The sequence below is a fragment of the Mastomys coucha genome, unplaced genomic scaffold, assembly GCF_008632895.1.
Source record: "Mastomys coucha isolate ucsf_1 unplaced genomic scaffold, UCSF_Mcou_1 pScaffold12, whole genome shotgun sequence".
Taxonomy (NCBI): domain Eukaryota; kingdom Metazoa; phylum Chordata; class Mammalia; order Rodentia; family Muridae; genus Mastomys; species Mastomys coucha.
The window spans coordinates 21,733,653-21,753,018 of NW_022196894.1; the positions used below are offsets into that span (position 1 = coordinate 21,733,653).

The 19,366-nt window shown below is 41.6% G+C and overlaps 1 protein-coding gene and 1 long non-coding RNA gene across 6 annotated transcripts in view; one reads left to right on the forward strand and one right to left on the reverse strand.

The window, feature by feature from the left end:
• Positions 1-19,366, reverse strand: part of Bcl6 (BCL6 transcription repressor) — a 49,462-nt gene that overhangs the window by 28,133 nt on the left and 1,963 nt on the right. The window lies entirely within an intron of this gene.
• The window catches only part of LOC116085758, a 127,312-nt gene that overhangs the window by 4,426 nt on the left and 103,520 nt on the right, over positions 1-19,366 (forward strand). For 2 of the 5 annotated variants that reach the window (XR_004116704.1, XR_004116700.1), the window contains exons 1-3: positions 4,894-5,585; positions 7,076-7,275; positions 7,960-8,058. This is a non-coding gene — a long non-coding RNA (uncharacterized LOC116085758). Of the gene's footprint in view, positions 1-4,893; positions 5,586-7,075; positions 7,276-7,959; positions 8,059-19,366 lie in introns of those variants that run through there. The other 3 variants (XR_004116701.1, XR_004116702.1, XR_004116703.1) reach the window with 3 other exon arrangements.

The following is a 19,366-nucleotide window of genomic DNA, read 5'->3' on the forward strand; positions in this document are numbered from 1 at the left end:
TTCTCTTCCTCCTCCTTGTCTTCCTCCTCTTTCTTCTCCCTCCCCCTTTCTTTCCTCCCTCCTCCTCCTCTTCCTTCTTCCCTTTTTTTCCTCCTCCCTCCTCCTCTTCTTTCTCCTCTTCTTCACCACTGTCATCATCTGCCCTTCTTTAGCAAACCTTTTCAGCCTGGCTTACAGGCTTTTTCATTGCACTACCAATTGCCCATGCTCTGCTCATAAATTTAAATGGCAATGACTATCTGGATTTTAAAATAGAGAAGTGTCGGGATGGGAACACGCAATCATTTGGCTTTTTTTGCGTTCCAGCACTGTTTTCAATAGCAGGGTTTTCACTTCCTATGAAACCTTAGCAGGAGGAAAAGCGGAAACTGGACCATAAAGTGAGAGGGATGAGGGGAGGGAGGGACTTGAGTATTTGTAAACTTTGGGTGACTGGCCCTGCCTACCAGGCTGCTCTCTACCACCCTAGGCTAGGAGTGGAAAAACTTGATTTACGTGTTGTGCCTGCCTATTTTCTCCTTCTTCTTCTCCACACCGCCCTCTGTACACCTGACCATGCATAAGCCTATCTGAAGCTGGCTTGGTGGCAGGGAAAGCTGGAGAGCAGAAGAATGTGTGGAGGGAGGGAGGGCTGGTACTTTTCCATTCACATCTCCACAGTGGCTGCTCTTGTTTATTTCACCCTCCGCCCGCAGAAACTTTTTCAGCTGCCTGAAATTCAAGTCATCAAACCGTCCCCTGAGGTCAGGCTGCAGAGACTGGGTGCATGGACCTTACATGCCAGTCTCTATGTAGCCTGTACACATAGGAAGAACACAAACCTGGCTCTGAGGTACCCAGAGTGAGGGAGAGGAAAAGGTGGCTTGCTGCTCAACACGCTCAGTTTCTGATTCTAGTGCTACCCGGAATGTTTTTTGCAGGGGAAAGCCACCATGAGGCCCCAGTTCCCTCACCTGTGTGAAGGAAGGATAGCCCAGTGACTTCCTGTGTCTTGACTTCTATGACTCTGTAGGATAGGGGAGGAAAAAAAACAAAAGGCTGGGGTGGGGGTGGGGTGGGGGATGGGGAGGTGGAGCCAGAGGTTAAAATGTAAGCTTCGGAATAAATGAAGACAATCTGCAAATAGTCACCTTATCAATTTTTAACCAGTTGTAGACCAAAGTCTCTGATTGTGCTGAGTCCAAAAGCCAAGTGAAGACTTGGATTTTTTTGTTGTTGTTTTGGTTTGTTTTTTTTTTGTTTTTTGTTGTTGTTGTTATCATTTGCTTTGCTTTGGTTTGGTTTAATGTTAAGGATTGGAAGGTGCAGGGTCTGAGACCCAGTTTTCCTTTGTTGCTTTCCTTACTCATGATCAGAGTTGGCAGCCCTAAAAGCTTTTCTGCCTTTCAGTTTTGTTTTCCTGTTTTCTTCTTTCCTATTATTCTTTTCTTTTTGTTCTGGAAAACTGTCCCAGTCAATGATAGAAAGGGAAGGACAGTTGTAAGTTGTCTTTAAGCCACCAGGCTTCTTGTGAATATGGGAAATATTTCAGGACATAGGGAAGGCGGCATGGGAATAGAGAGAGGAGAGAGAGGAAGGGAGGACCTAGAGAGAGCCCTTGTAGCCATGTAGAAGTGCCTCAGGTGTCAGTGGTCACAGTATTCAAATAAACATATAAAATCAGAAGAAATAAGAAGAGGAAGAGGAGGAAGAAGGCATGGGAGAAAGGGAGGGAAAAGAAAGGAGGAACAAAAGGAAGAGAAAGAAAGAGAGAAAGGGAGAAAGGAAGGAAGGGAGGAAGGAAGAAAGGACAAGGACAGCAGAAGAAGAGAAAGAGAAAGTTAGTTCCTGGATCTATCAGACATTGAACAGCAAAGGTCAGAAGAGAACCCTATGCAAGACTGAATCCATGGATCCAACTGACATTATTGTTTAGAAATTGTTACTAAATTATGAATAGTAGGGAAAACTAGGTACAGGGTTATTCTCTGGACTGTTTTCTCACTTTTCGGTTAATATAAAATTATTCTTAGTAATGAAGCCTATAACTCAAAAAAAGAATAGTTATGTGTGATATCTTATTATTAGACACCTCCCAATCATGACATCGGCCTCCATTGAGGTCAGACGGGTTCTGGTTCTCATTCAGAATAGAGTCAGGATAGCATGCTTACTTGGTTTTTTTGTAATATATATTTACTTATCCATTCACTTGGTGCTTTGAGACAGGATTTCACTATGTAATCATGGTTGGCATCATGATCCTCCTGCCTCACCTCCCAGGGTCCTGTAGCTGACCATCCACCATCTTTCTCAGCTCTTCTGTTTACTTCCCTAGTTCTTGAATTGAAAGCAACCTAGTTCTTGTGTGCCACCATCTACATACAGAGCCATCAGAACACAAAGGAGACACCAAGGCAGGTGACCCAGTCCACATGCTTGACATTTCTCCATGGAAACCCTCCATGGAAACAGAATTCTCAGCTAACCTGCCATCAGTCTGTGTGAGACACACAGAACCTAGGGCTTTGTTGTTGGAGTTGTAGGAGAACTCACCATCTTCCCTGAGTGTCTGCTTTTACTTAATAACCCCAGTGGAACTGTGGGTCAACAGAATTGTAACTCTGGCTATGTAGAAGAGCCATGGACTGAATCTCCAACCATGAGCTTGCCTTCATTAACCTCATACAGCCACATAGTCCAAATGGGGAGTGCCTCTAGCCTCATCTTTATTTGACTAAACTGAACTATATAAGGCTATTTTATATAACTATATGGCATTTTCTGATCATATTTTTCCCATTCCAGTCTCATCTTTTTCCTCACAGGTTCTATATGTGGAGACAATCCAGACAAGAAAATAATTGACAGCAAACTTAACAAGTTCCTGTGGCTGTGTCCTGTTGGATCTACCCTGCATCAGTTGTTTAGATGTTTATCTACTTCAGTTCACTGTTACTACAACATTGATATGCATACTGACTTAAAATGTCCCATTAATTTCTGGCTGTTTGTCAGTAATCAGTGGTTTTTAGCTCTAAAGCTTATTCAAATTTCACATCTCTTTCCCTTTCCCCTTTAACTCTTCCCAATCCAGCCAGCCTTTATGTCAGCTATTGAGTCTTCAAACCAACACTTATATTTATCGCATATATAACATTTAAATAATTCTCGAAGAAATGCTGCAAGACCGAGTCCTACTGTGACTAACATGAGTTTTCCAGAAAGCTATGTGGTCACATGTCAACAATCAAGAGCACAGTCATGCCCTTTGACTCAGTGCTCTACTTCTAGGAATCGATGCTAGAGATATAATGGAACACATAGGAAAGCAAACCTTTGAATGTTAGCATGTGAACATTAATGTTAGCATTGCATCAAATATGGAAACTTCAAACAGTGTACATGTCTGACCATGGACTGGGTTAGTAGAGAGAGCATTAGGTAGGAGAATGGTTCAGTAAATTACAAAATACTAAGTCTGAAAGATTGAAGTTGAAATATATGCATGGGGCTTGGTGTGATGGCCCATGCCTTCAATCGCAAGACTCTAGAAGCAGAGGCATCTGTTGAGTTCTGCCAACCTAATCCATATAGTAAGCTCCAGACCAGCCAGAGAGACTTTTCTCAAAACAAACATACAGATGGTAATATATAAAGTAATGAAGCTGGATACACACATCCATATCTACCTGTTGTAGGTCCACAAACACATTTACAACTATATTTTAAAATATTTTTAGAAAATAGACTAACTCTAAATAAGCATATATAACTAACAAAATATGTATAGTGGTTGCTTTAGGGTAGTAGGATTATAAATGTTTCCCTCTATTCTTTGTCTTCGAAAATGTCCAATGCCTACCACGTATCTCACTGACACACACACATGGAAAGCCCCAAGCGATGTCTTTTCTCTGCAGACAATGATATGCTTAAGCCACAGTTTCGAATATTTGACTGACAGTGTCAGTCACTCACATCTGTGAGGCTCACAGCAGAAGTGAGAGCTGCCTGTACAGTCCTGGAGAGAGCGGACACTCTACTCTGGAGATACCAGCCTCCTCAGCAACAAGCTGCCTGCATTTCTATGGGCACTGAACTAAAACAGAGCTACCGATCTCTGATCTATGTCCCACCCCCTTGGTGGTGTGGGTATCTTGTCTGTTAGTGTTTCCTGACATTTACAAATGTCAAAGGGTTTCCTGGGTGCTTGTGCTATGAAGCCACCCATAGGCTACCCTGCTAGCTAAATCTCCAAGATCCTCTTAGGTCAACAGGTGATTTATTTTGATTTCTGATAACGTGTTTGGTTAGTAAATGCTGAAAAAAAAATATAAACGTTTTCTGTGTTTACCTTTCAACGTTCAACCAGAGAATCACAGAACTGTTAAGGACTTTGGAGATGATGTCATTATCAGAGTCACTGGCTTTTAAAGAATGGCAGGGGTACAGGTCATTATCTAGTGGGTGAGAGCAAGGATCATGGTTGTACTAAGACTCCTCTTTCTTAAACTACAGACATGACTTCTCACTTTTTCATTCGTTCTATTCACACATGCACTTCCTTGCTCAAACTTGTATGTTTTATTAACCTTTTGTGAGGTAGGCACTATGCTGAATGAATGAAACATGGGCTCCTGACCACAGGCGTTCACCATCAACTGAAGATGTAAAGATCCGGAAAGATGCTGAGACATGCTTTAGGTTACGCAAACAACAGTGCCTGTACTAAAGCTTGCCCCACATGTCCTGGTTTGGAGCCCAGTAAAACTCCATGACTTCTCAGAAGCTGCTCTCTGACACAACTCTCAGATCGGAGGGAGGCACTGGCTCACTCATGACGTCAGCCCTCTGAAGTGTTTGATCTAGTATTTATTGTGAAAAACTGAGTAAAGCCCAGTTACCCCCATGTGCCATCCAGGAAAATCTAACTCCCCATGTGGAGGGAGCCCTAAAGAGCCCTTGTGAGAGCTCACAGCTTCAGCACTCTCCACCGTCATCACAATTTTGCTCAGTTTTTCAGGCCACAGCAACACAACTTAGTTCTCACTTGCACTTTTAGCCTCCTGGGGAAGCCTATTATCTTCTGCATGTACTAGGTTCTACCATAAACAAAGATCACCCGGCATCATGTTGTTCTAATGCAGACAACTTCAAGGAACATCCACAACTTGAACTCTAGAATCCAGCATTGGTTACCACAGAATCTGAGCATCATGATGTCTATTCACCTAAGGTCAAGATCACCATAGCACTATGGGCATTCCAGAACATTGGGTCATAAACTGTAGGTATTATCTCCAGGTGCCAGCTCTGCAACAAGACAGGTTTCCACAGCATTCCGGTAGTCAAGACCCAGCCTGCCTCAGCTTGGACCCATCAGCCAGGAGCTGTAACTATTTGTTTTCTGTGACCAGGCAAAAACAAATTGGATATTAGAGTAGTCAACTTTCCATTCTTATAACACGTACCATCGCACTAACATTTCAATAGAATATGTTTATTCTGGCCAGGTTTTAGAAGTCTCAATCTAGTTCATTGGCTCTGCTGTTTGGGCCCCATGGCAAGGCGTATGATGGAAGAAGGTGGTCCACTTATTGCAAGTATGCAAAGCTTAAAGACAGAGATCATACCACTGATAAACTAGAAGCCCCCTAGTACATCTACCTCTTAGAATGTCTCACTTCCTCCTAATAGTTCTGGGGTGGACTCCAGCCTTTAAAATTCAGGACCATTGGGGGAGTGGTATTTAGGATCGAAACACCACAGATACAATGGCACATACATATTGCCTAAATGAGATTTAACAATTAATTGAAAGTGTTTAAGTGTTTCAGTGTTTAAGCATCAAATTGTTGAGATTAACCTTGCCATGCTCTAAGTCCTGATGCCAAAATTTCAGCAAAAGACTAAAACCAAAATGGATAGAAAAAGATTGATAGAGGTTGTAATTTAGGAAGGTGAGTTAAGAATTGAGGACACCATGCTTAAAGAATGAATGACGCCATTCGGGCTAACTTCTTTCCAATCTCATACACTGAATTGTCCACACCAGACTCCTGAGGATTCTCTAGAGAACTGTGCAGTTTCCTCCATTCTGCACGCTAGCCTCTATGCCTTGATCTCTGTCTTGATGTATAAACTCAAGATCAGAGGTACTACAGTTTTGTTTTCTTAGTGTTATGTTTGACAACCAATACTTACTTAAAAGACGTTGACTAAGTTGAAGAAGGAAGAACCGAAAGAGAATTCAGTGTGAGGTCTGTGGACCCACATTACGGTTAAAAGCTCCACAGTTGACTATGTTTTCTGGATCTCAGTTTCTTGTTCTCTAAAGTTGTCATTTCCATGAAGGGAGAACCTAGTAGCATCTCATGAGAATCAAGGGCACCAGAAGGGAAGGTGATCCAAAAAATCATTGTTCAGGGTGGTTGATCAATGATTTACCAGATAGTAAAGCACCATAATCACAGGAGGGCATTCTGTTACTTGATAACACCTTTCGAGACTCACATTGTATCTAGAAAAACTGCATTTCAAGTGCCCTGTCTTGACTTTGCAACCATTCTTAAATATGATGATTTTACTTCCTCAAATGCTTTAAGTCTTTAAGTACTGGAAGATATACATTTCAGCTAAAGATAAACACTGATCCAAAGAAAAAATTTTAAAAGTCATCAGAAAGTCTTTTTTGTTCTTGAAATGCAGAATTGGAAATGAACCATTTTCCTCTAGCGGGAACTGAAATCCAGTATTAGATCCTCGTTTCTGGTACATTCTTCCCCTTTCTTCCTCCCGCTTTTGCTTTAACTCCTCCCTACACCTTTCCTACACCCAAATAGGAAAATAGCAGTTATTTTGAGCAAACTTTACTCTTAGAAAAATGTACAGTAAGATTCCAATTGATTGGGCCCGTGTTCTAAGATCGGCAAGGCAGCTGCTTAAAACATTTTAAAGCAATTGAAGTGATGAGTGAGTTATCAAAATAATGAGGCAGGATAATTATCTACCAGAAAACCCTAAATGATAGAAAGAATCCTGGTCTAACTCCATCTCGTACTGGAATTTAAATCTATCGTTTTTCTTTCTGCAGCAAATACAGAGCCATCCCCAGGACAGTAAATAAAAGAGGATCTCCATAAGGATTAAAGAAAATATCAGCAGAGGTGTTGAGGGGAGAGAGGCAACAACACATCTTGTGAGGTTACCAACATGGCTACAGAGAAAGTGCCTGATACTTGAGTGTGAAGATCCAAGTCCAGATACCCAGCAACCATGGGAAACCATGACAAGGTGGTATGAATCTTTAACGTAGTGTGCATGTGGGGACAGAGAAGGAAGGCAGGAAGAGTCAGGCACATCCTCAGTCTGGCCAGTTGGTGAGCACTGGGCTCAATGAGAGAGCCTGTCTCCAAGCACAAGGTGAAGAGCATTCAAAGAAAATACCTGATTGTTGGCTTCTGGTTTCCATACCCATGTGCATGCCACACACACTCCCATGCAGATGCACACATGTCTCCCCCAACACACACACACACACACACACACACACACACACACACTTTTTAAAAGACCATCTTGGTGGACAGAGAGATGGCTTTGTTGGCAACACCAACATCAATACCCAAATCAGAGACTCAGCAATATAAAAGCCAGGTCCTGTGGAGTAAGTACATCTGGTGGGTAGGTGAAGACAGGTAGACACCCGGAGCTCAATAGCCAGCAAGCCTGGATAAATTTGATGTACTCTGGGTTCAGTGAAAGACATGGAAGAAGCCAGTTAAGGAAGATCAAGCAAGACACTCAATGATCAAACTCCAGCTTTCACCTGCATGCATATACACATGCACACACAGCCAAATGTACTGGTGCATATACAGCATAAAACTAAATAAATAAAATAAAAATTTTAAAGCCTCCCCTTTCCTCTCCCCTTCGTTGGCTACCTCCCCTTTCCTCTGGTTCTCTCTCTCAAAGGTTGACTCCAAGCTCACCACTTAGCCTAGGTTGGCTGTGAAGATCTGACCTTCCTTCCTCTACATCTCAAGTTCTGAGGTTAAAGGTGTGTGCTACCAGGTCAGGCTCATTCTGTTCTTTGTATAGTCTCCAGTAAGTACATAAATGGAACAGAAAAATTGGGGTCAAGTTACCTCCAAAGGGATGAAGGTGGCAGGCATGAGAATATAATTTGAAGCATGCCTACCTGTCCCTGACACTTTGGTCAGCACCACGCCCACGATCAATAGGCCATTTATTTTCAGATTCCTAGAGATAAAGAGGGAAGAGTATTGTTGTATATGGTCTAAAAACTGAAAATGGATGAACCACCACAAAAATTAGGATCCTGAACAATGTCCACATTGGGCAAGGATAGTCATCTCCCATGATGGTTCAATATTTCCTTATCCAGTCATCCCATTCTTGAAACCTTTCACCCAACCGTACTTGTCGGTCCCTGATTCCCACCCCAGATGACTCTATATCTAGGCAGATCAAAGCAAAGGAATTACTGTGCAAAGTATGTGCTTCAAAGCACTGTAACTGGGAGACTGGGATGGTCCAAGGAGAGACTATAGTACTGTAAGATCTGAGGAGGTCAGAACACAAAGAGTTTGATCACCCACTTGGTGATCATTTCTCAGCAATGGTCAACAGGGACATCTGTTAAGTACACTTTAATATGAACTTATAAAGAGAAGGCTCTATTGCACCAGGCCAAAAGTGGGAGGGAACTTGTTCAGGCCAAGGAAACAGGAGTGAAACATTACAGAGAGTAAGTGCATGGTATTTTCGAATGGTTGGAAGGGGCTGGCATGGCAGGAGAGCTAGGGCGAGGATCAGGAGGTAGATCATATGTGTCTCTTCACGGTTAGGACTTCATAGCTTATTCCAAATGCTCAAGATATCATGGAAAGTTGTTAGCAAGATGGTAGAAAGATCTGACTTTTGTCTTAAGACAAAATTTGCATTCTATTTCTATGATAAAGCACCATGACCAAAGGAAACTTGGGAAGGAAAGGTTTTATTTGACATAAAGCTTACATTATTAGAGGAAGACAAGGCAGGAACCTGGAGGCAGGAACTGAAGTAGAGGCCATGGAGGAGTGCTGCTTACTGGCTTGCTCCTCATGTCTTTCTCAGTCTTGTTTCTTATACAACTCAGGACAACCCAGTCAAAAGTGGCACCACCCACACTGGGTTGAGCCCTCACACACCAATCATTAATGAAGAAAATCACCCACATGCTTGCCTATAGGTCCGACTTGTAAACTTCTCCCCTCCCTCAGTTGACATTTCATTTTCCTAAATGACTCTAGCTTGTGACAAGTAGACAAGCAAACCAAACTAGCCAGCATGTAATTCTACCTGTTCATGGGAAGAAAGAGGACAGAAGGGAATTTTTTAAAAAGGCTATTGTAAGATCCCTGGTATGAGAGGCGCTAACATAGACTAAGGAGTTAGCCTTGTAGACAGTGAGGCATTAAAAAGACTTGAGACACACTGCCAAGTGAGAATCAACAGGATTTAACAACAGATCACACTGAGCTGTGGCAAATGCAAAGGCAGTGGAGCTAGCAATAATAAATCTCATTTTTTTTGATTAGGCAGTTCAAGGACTAACAGGGTAAAGAAATATTTTGGGGTGGGTGAGAATTGTTCAAAACTTAGTCTTGAACACAATATGTTTACAATGTCTCTGTGTCAGATGTTTTAAGGGAGGCAATTCAATATTCAAGACCTGCATTTAAAAAAAAATATATCAGTTTGGAGATACAAACTTGGAAACCTTCAATTTCTGATAGTAGGGAAAAGAATTGATCTTTGTACCAGACAGGTTTAAAACCAAAACAACAAAAAAGAACCAAGCCAAAAGTGGTGACTCACTGCTGTGATACCAGCCTGCAGAAGTCTGGGAAAAGATGTGGTACGGTTAATGCTACCCGAGATTATAGTGAGCTCTCAATCTGAGCTACATGTGAGTCTGACTTTTACTGAACACCCCCCCCCCAAAAACAGTAAGGGTGAAATGGTCCATAGAAATACTTACAAACTTCTCAATTATGAGAAATTGGGTCAAACAAATGAACTCCCCGGCAAAAATGGGTTGGTGAGAATAGTCAACTCCATTGGCTTGAGGAGAACTTTCTTCATCTCGTAGTATAGTCTCAAGGTTTGACATTAAAATGATTGATGCCAACGAGTCCTCTGTCTGGATCCATCTCTGTAGACGTGGTTCATGGTAAGCACCTTTTCTCCGTTTTATAATCACATCCACTGTGTGTGAACCACCACACTGTCTCAGAACTAACTTCTAAGTCAAGAAGGAGTCACCTTCTTGATTCCTTACCTATCAGAACATTCGGTGTGGTCATTTGGGATAGAAATAACTGGACAATTTACTAGTCTACTTCTGTGGTTCTGAACTTGTGGGTCAAGACCCTTTTGGGAGTAAACTGGCCCTTTTTTAGGGGTCACCTATCAGATATCCTGCATAGCAGCTATTTACATTAAAATTCATAACAGTGGCTAATAATGAAGTAACAACAAAAATCATTTTATGTTGAGGGTCACCATAGCATGAGGAACTGTATTAAAGGGTTGCAGCATTAGGAAGGTTGGGAAACACTGTATTAAGCCTCAGCATAATGACTGAGCCTAACGCACATTTTTTTAAAAGTCCCTGTTGAGTCCCTATTACTTAGCACTCAAGTCCAATTAGCAATAGCTTGTAATTGATCTCTTTCTGTTTGAATTTGAGTATGTAAAGATTAAGACCATCCTTTTCTTCTCCTTGGAACCTAAATCTAGACCTGACATGTAGGTTAAGCAGTTTATCCATCTAATGCATGTTTTGAATGAGAGGCAACCAGTGAATAGGAACTTCTATTAAACTTTTTGTAATATCTTGTTTTATCTTTCTGTAAATAAGTACATTTACAGTAACTTTATTATGTGTCAGAGTATAACTGATTGTAATGTTTTCTAGTCTTTAAAAAAGACTTGTGTTGTGGTAACATAACCATTGGTATGACCCAATAACCCTAAAGATACAGTATTGGCACACATACCTTGGCAGTACTCAACAGCTATCTAATTGGACTTAAGGCCTGATCAATGAGGGGGAGATCTTATTGGATACTGGAAAGCTAACTACTCAGGGCTGGTAAAAAGCTATAACGATTGGAAGAGAAACCTCCAATCACCACTTTATTAAACCAGTAAAGTTCCTAACTACATTCTAAGTCTCTGTCCCTCTCTCCACAGATAAGTGTAGCCTTCACCTCTTGTGAAGAATGCTTCTTTGTGGAACCCTTGGAGAATGTTACAGAAACCCATTGCTGACCATATATACAGAGGTTAAAGAGTTGGTCTCTGTCCCTTGTGCTCCAAGCTTGGTGCAGTAGGGGGTTATCAAAAACAGAAGCAGCGATCGCAGTTGTCAGAGATAAGCAATATATTCTAGTTGAATACAAGTACATGGCTGCTTTAGACAGAAAGATCTGAGGTATGAGATTTGAGCATAACATTGAAATAAAGTAAAATAATGAACATGTCATTGAAATAACAAACACAAAACCAGTAAGCAGCTTTGAAATAATTAGCCCTGTTTAAAAAAAATCACAGTACCTAGTTTGGACTGTTATAAAAATATTTTGTATTTATGATTTATTCAGTCATCATAACAATATTATAAAATGGGTGGTGGTATTGGTGTCATCACCCCTATCTGATAGACTAGAAACAGATGAACAGAAATGTGAAGGTCCAGACAGCAAGCTGGGCTTTGACTCCTGAAAATCTGCAACCTGCACTTAGCTGTTATCCTTGACCCCTTTTGAATGAAGTGCAGAATTTCAAAATGCAGGTCAAGGGGAGGGAGCATGGAGAGATGGTATTCTAATGTCACCTCCACAGTAGCCTTGTGTACTGGAGATTCTCGCCTCTCAAAGGGGAAAGAGTTCAAGCCTGGATCCTCTCTGGGAAGCTGGTGGCTCCTATGGGGCATGCTAGGATTCACATTCAGACTCTGCTCTGACTTTTGACCCCCAGAACCCAGGAACCCTAATAATCCACAGCATCACCTGTGAGTTCCTTAGATAGTCGCTCTGACAACGGAAAAATCCCAATTAATGTCTTTGCCAAAATCATCCAGTCACTCTTATATTGGGCTACCCTTTCCCGTGTGGTGAAAGTCAATATTTAAATATGAAATCTGGCTTCAGCACTTTCAAAAATTTAATTCCATTATTAGAATTAGTTGAAGCTGGGCTTTGTGTGTGTTTGGAAATGGCTGGGAACAAGGCTGCCAGTAATACCCCAGGCTTGGTCTATTGCTGCAATAATGACAACACCTTGTACCGCACTGATGGTCACACCGGGTACGACTCAGTAAGCACCATTTCATAGGGTACAGTTTGAGAGCCTCCAGGGAGACTATAAAATCAGTGTCCAGAGAACAGAGCTGGCTCTATCATGGATCCGGTGGCAAGTACATCAAATGCTGAAAGAAATGCAATCAAGAGATGAGTGAAAATTCCCAGGCAGCCTGACAGCCTCCGGCAGCAAGGGCTGGGTTCCCAAGCATCATCAGATTTGTTTGTGCATGTTTGGTCAGGGACTTCGTGTTTCGTTTTTTTTTGTCTTTCGGATTCTAGCCCAGCTCTTAGCAGAGCTGCGATCTCAGCTCAGAAAGACAACATTTTTAAAAAGGCAATACAAAAGAAAGAAAGAAAGAAAGAAAGAAAGAAAGAAAGAAAGAAAGAAAGAAAGAAGAAAGAAGGAAAGGAAGAAGGAAAGGAAGGAAGGAAGGAAGGAAGGAAGGAAGGAAGGAAGGAAGGAAGGAAGGAAGACAATTAAGTTTTCGGTACTAGAAGAAAGAATGCACAGGAAGAAATCTGAAAAATTTGCACGTGATTTATCTAGGCTAGAGTTAGTTCCAGTGAAAGAGCTCATTCTTACCAGTTGTCAAGTCTTCCCGAAGAGTCTCCCCTACATGTTAAACATCATTATTTCTTTCTAGGGTGCATGCTTTGGCTTACTTCTTTGGAAAGGGAAAAGGAACTGCTGCCATGCAAGTTATGTATTGAAGATTTAATGTAGCAAGAAACAGTAGCTATTTCTATGCATAAGTGCATAGAGACTGAACTTTTGTATGGTAGCATTATCTCAGCCATCTGTCTAAAGTGGAGGGGAGGGCTAGAAAGATGCACTCAATGCAGCGGTTTTCAAACCTTCTTAATGCTATGACCCTTTAATACAGTTCTTCTTGTGACCGCCAGTCATAAGATTATTTCCATTGCTACTTCACAACTACGACTTTGCTATTGTTAGGAAGCATAATGTAAATATCTCATATGCAAAGTACCTGATATATGACCCCTGTGAAAGGGTCATATAACTCCCAAAGGGGTCACGACCCACAGGTTGAGAAATGCTGGCTTAATGGCACCTTCTTAGATCACCTGAGAACATTAGATGAGGAGAGAGACAGCAGAATGTGCCTTGCCCGACTTCGAGGGTGCATAGGACCCTAGAGAAGGAAATGAAATACTGAGACCACTTAGACTGGGACTCAGTTGGCCATGCCTGTATTTATTTGGTGGTTCATTTTATTCTGAACAGAGACACACGAAGTGCATACTTACAGTTTATAAATTGGGAGCCTGAGGAATTATCGTCCAGCTTAGAGGACAAATGAGCAGATGAGAGAGAGACTGGGAAGGGAGATGGAGCTGAACCCAGACCCCACGTCCACACTCCTGACTCCGGACATTCCTCTCTTTTTCCCCCTTGAATTTTTTGCAGTGCTGGGTATTGAAACTTGGCCTTTGAGCATGCTAAGCAAGCGTGCTACCACTGAACTATGCCCCTGGGCCCCAGCAAAATTTCCATGTAAAGACCTCTTTCTTGAACTTCCCATGGTAGCTTCTGAAATATTGGTGGCCCAGAAAGGAATGCTTTTTTTTTTTTTTTTTGATTATTTGAGTCTGCTTATGCAGTGTAACTTTCCTTTACGTGGCTCAACTTTGGGAATCTGAAATGGTTCAGTGCACCCAACAACCTGGGCTTTCTTATCTCTAACACTCTAGTGGGTGAGTCCCTTGAAAGAAAAAAAAAATGTTCTTCTTTGTCTCCAAATACAAGTGTTCCTTAACTACAGAAATTATAACTTAAAATTGCCAGAGTATGCCTCCTAGGCTCTTCTGAGACCAGTGCAAGATGCTGTACCTCCCAATTCGTACTACGAGCACACAGTAGGTACTCTACAAATTTTTCTTGTGCTTTCATTTTTAAAATATGACCTCTTAGCATTCTCTACCCACTTACAGGTTAGGGATGTGTGTGGAATGTCTCTGCCATCTTGTCCCTGTTTATCCACTCATCTGTACCTCCATCATCTATCTAAGTGAATGTGCATATTTACTCAAACTGTACTGCTGCTATGCGTATTCTGTATGTACACATAGAGCCTTGGATATGCTTAGTAAGCATTTGCTAAGCTCTATTGAGTAGCTGCTGTGTGGCTATCATCTCAATGACCTTATTTCCTTCCACTGATTTGAAAAGGAAACCTTATGTGTAGAAAGACCAGAAGGCATCACCCCCAGCTGTGTATTTTTAGGTTTACTCTTTCTGAAGATATATACCAAATACCTGATTTCTTCAAAACAGTCACCATGTGCAGTTGAATTCAATATTCATAGCAGCAGGCCTGGATAGGGCCTGGTTGCAGGTTTGGGTGCACCACGGTCCTTTCCCTATCTTTAAGGATTCTAACAGCTCAGTTGGTTGCCAGCTTTGGCTCCCACTTTAAATTTTTACTTTGCTACCTTTCCACATTCAAGTGTCTTGAGGCCAACTTCAAGAAATGCAACTTCATTGTTTGCATTCAGGGGTTTGAAAAGGCAGGGTAATGGAAAGGTGTCAGGCTGTAGAGATGCCATCTCCCTCTCCCACCCCTTCACCCTGGGGACGGACACTAAATAGCTGGGTAAGCCAGGATAAGTTAAACAGCTTTTCTGACTTCAAGTCTCCTATCTTTAAAGAAAGAGATAATAACATCTAGTGTTTGAAAATGAATGTAAAGATGAAAGTAGAAGTGAGTCTCAGAGTCCAATGCACAGGGAAGAAATAGCACCTTATTAGGACTCTGAACACATCCTCAGGAAGGGGTGTCTTCCAACCCCTCCCTTCTGTTCTGTCACTCTCCTATCCAAAAGCCAGAAGAAGGGTCCCCTAATTAGCCAGAGGTCTGGAATCTCCCTTCCCCATGTCCTCACCACACTCATACATTCTACCAACCACTAGAGTGGTCCAACTCTTAGAGAGTGGAGTACCACCCACTAGTCATCTCATCTGATCTTCACGACAGTCACGTGAGAACTGCAAGCCAAGGCTGCTCTGATAGCTCTGCAAGCTAAAGGTCAGAAAGCTTAGTGACTACAGCCACAATCATAATTCTAGATTCAGGTCCCTGGCTCTGAATTCCTCCTATGAGCTTTCTAATACACAGACAGATACTGGGTTTTCATCACTTACAAAGGAAAGGCAATGAATGGTATTCTGGAAGAAATAATTTTAGGAAGGTAAATATTGATGGGTCAAGGTCTTTGGGTCCAACCCTATCCAATGCCATCACCCCTTTCCTAGGCCTCTGTTCTGTGTCCCTCTCTCCCAAGATGCTGTCCAGAATCTCTTACTCTAATCCTGTTAGGGGTGTGGCACCTAACTCAAATCCAGGCTCCATAAGAAAAGCCTTTGGTCAACCCTGCTATTTACTTCTTTGCTTGATATTCACTAAATATATGATACTATTCTCCAGTGTTTTCTTTTTCTAACAGAGAGAAATAGTAATCGGTTAAATAGTAAATATGTGTGATAGTCCTTATAGTGATAGTACCAAAAATAAAGGGGTTAATGGAGGATGGGGCATATGGATGTTAAGGAAAGAGCTCATTGGCGGACAGCATTTAATTAAGAGTGAGAAGTGATCCACAGCGACCTGTCTGCAGACCGAGGGTAAGGCTATCAAGCAGAGAACTAAGAGGCAACTAGAGGGAGGAACTGCAGAGTAAGGACTTTGTCCTTTCTCCAAAACCTTCAACATCTAGTAAGTCTTCACTTAAGACAGTGGTTCTCAACTTTCTTAATGCTGAGACACTTTAATACAGTTCCTCACGCTCTAGTGACCCTCTGACCATTAAAATATGTTGTTGCTGTTTCATAACTGTAATTTACTACTGTTTTGAATGGTAATATAAATATCTGATGTGCAGGATATCCTATATGCTACCCCTGTGGGGGTCAAGACCTCTATAGGTGAAGAACCACTGACAGCGTGCTTATCTTCTGGCTAAATACAGAATCATAAAAAAATTTAAAAAAAAACTCAAAAATTTATGTGGATTGGTCATTTCCTTCCTAATTGACCAATTTTTTTGTTTGTTTTCAAGTTGCATTTATTTATTCATGAATTTGTTTATTGTGTGCGCGTGTACGTGTCACATCCTTTGCCACTGATTCTGTGGAAATGCAGTGCACAAGAGTGTGGTTGTTCATAGAAGCCAGAAGAAAGCATAGAATTTGGATCTGGACTTTAGAGATAGTTATGAGCCACTCAACATGGGTGCTGCAGATTAGACAAGGGCTCTTGGCAAGAGCAGTACACACTCTTACTGAGCCATCTCTCTAGGCCCTCGCTTGTTGTAAAATCCACAAAGCAGCAGCCTTCTCCTTTCCTAGAAGGACAAGCTTTAGCACCTAGACCCTCCGAACACACAGCCTCACCTCTTCTTCTGGAAATAACTGTAACTTTTTTTTTTAGACTCTAAGCATCTCAGAAACTCCCTACTGCATAGATCGTGCCTCAGCTCCCTACCCAGGGTAGAGGATACAAGGCAAAATACACTTCAATGTCTTCATTTTGATAGTTATGAGAAGTAAGGACACCTGCCATGCACATCCTCCTCAGACAAGATGAAGACCTAGGATCCTATCCAGTCTTACAGAAATCACTTAGTCGAGGGGCTCTAAACTTTCACCTTTAAAAATACAGTTCATCCTGTTGGGGTGACCCCCAACAATAACATTATTTTGTGGCTACTTCATAACTGTAATATTGCTACTGCTGTGAATGACAATGTAAACATCTGATATGCAGAATATCTGACGTGTGACTCCTGTGAGAGGATCGTTCAACTCCCAAAAGGGGTTGCAATCCATAGATTGAGAACTGCTGACCTAGTTCAACCAGATGGTCACCCAGAAGGATGAGGGACTAGTCTGGCAAGATCTTGCTCAAAATCCCATAGCAACTGTGTTCCATCCATGACTGAATACCAGACCACCATTTGGACCTTTTCTGATCAGCTTGACAGCAATTGAATTATTCAAATTTACTATTGCGTGGGAAGCATGCCAGATACTTCGCCACATTACCTTCTCAATTAACAGTACAACCCTCATCAGTAGGCTCTGATGCTTAGACGAGGAGGTAACATGCCCAGTGTGGAGGTTTGAATGAGAATAGCATCCACAGGCTCACATATTTGAACATTTGATTTCCCATTGGTGGAACTGTTTAGGAAAGATTAGGAGGTGTATCCTTGTTGGAGGAAGTGATCACTTGGGCTGGACTTTTGAGGTTCCCAGAGGCCATGCCAGGTCCAATTGCTCTCTCTGCCTCCTGCCTATAGATCAGCTGTACATAATCTCTCAGCTATTGCTCCAGCTTTATGCCTGCCTACCTACAGCCATGTTCTTTACCATGATGATCATAGCCAGAGCTTCTGAAACTGTAAACAACCCCCCCCAATTAGATGCTTTCTTTTATAAGCATTGCTTTCCTCATAGCACTGTATCTATTCACAGCAACACAGTGACTAAGATACCTGAGGTCACATGGTTGGCATGGTGGGTTCCCAGGCCTGTTTGACTTCATGACTTTCACCTAGCACTGCTAATGTCTTTCTCAACAACTCAGCTTCAAAGCTTCATTCAATATAAGCAAGCACCTGAAGTCCTGCCAGAGCCCCAGGACATTAAGACCCTTCAGATCAGCATGTTCATGAGTGGTTTAACTTTGAATCCATGGAGTGGACTTTGGAAGCAAACTGCCTGTGTTTGAATCATGATTTTGATATTCATTAGCTAGTGACTTTGGCCCAACTAACTTGCCTAAACACCGGTTTCCTCATCCGTAAATGAGGACAATGATATACTTCCCTCCAGGTAGTTAGGATTAAGTAATATTATACTTATAAATCACTTAGTATGGCCTCTGATATATACAGTATATATGCAGTAAACATTAAATAATAATAGGAAATGGAGGATTTTTTCCAGTAGCCCTGGGGCTATTTTGTTATATTCCATTTTAATGCTTCAAATGTCATTCCTGCACCAGTCAGAACACAAGCTGGAAAGCAGACCACAATAAATGATAGGAAATAAGAATTTATTATGGAAGTTAGGTCTTACAGAAGTGGTACAAGTTCTCAGACACACAGCAGTAACTCCTAAAACATCCTTTGGAGCAATAGTGCAAACCACTAATAAATGCATGGATATATTACATGTGGCATATGAATATAACTTTGTGCATATATTATGTGTGTATATTATATGTGTATGTGAAACACAGAAGAGAAACTCACTAAAATATTCATAGTGGGAATATTTGTATGATGAAACAATAAGAAGTGCCCATTTTAATTCCATTTACTTGTTTTCTAGTTTTGCGCATTAAACTATTATTTTTAAAAACCAAATTATTTATTAATATCTACTGGTCATTGACTTCTTACTTTGTTTAGGATTTCTTGTCTCTAAAAGTTCATCGTGGTTATGGAGAGATGGCTTAGCGGTTAGGAGTGAGCACTTCTCTTGCAGAGAACCTTAGTTTGGTTCCCAGCACCCACACTGTGGGACTGGGACATTCTCACACTCTTTTTTAGACTCCACTGGCACCTGCAATCACACACACACACACACACATTCCTACACACACACACACACACACACACACACACACACCTATAATTTAAGCTAAAATGAATTGTAACAAAAGAAGTTCAAGATACTGTATTGGCACACTGCAATTATAAACATATATGAGGAAGAGAAAGCAGATGAAACAGAGAGCTTGAATCCAGTTCCAGACAGTGTAGTTGGTTCTCATTGGATAGCCTGGGACTGCTAGCTACAAAGCTGAGCCATTTGTCCAAGAACTCAGAGTCCCTTGAAAGAACCCAGGACTTCATACCCCTAGCTAAGTGTATCGGTCTCTTTAAGATTGCACTCAGGGTTAACTTCAGGATGCAGGTAGTGATGCAAACAGGAGAAGATGGAAGGAATGGTCCTTTAATCATAGCCTTACTTGATA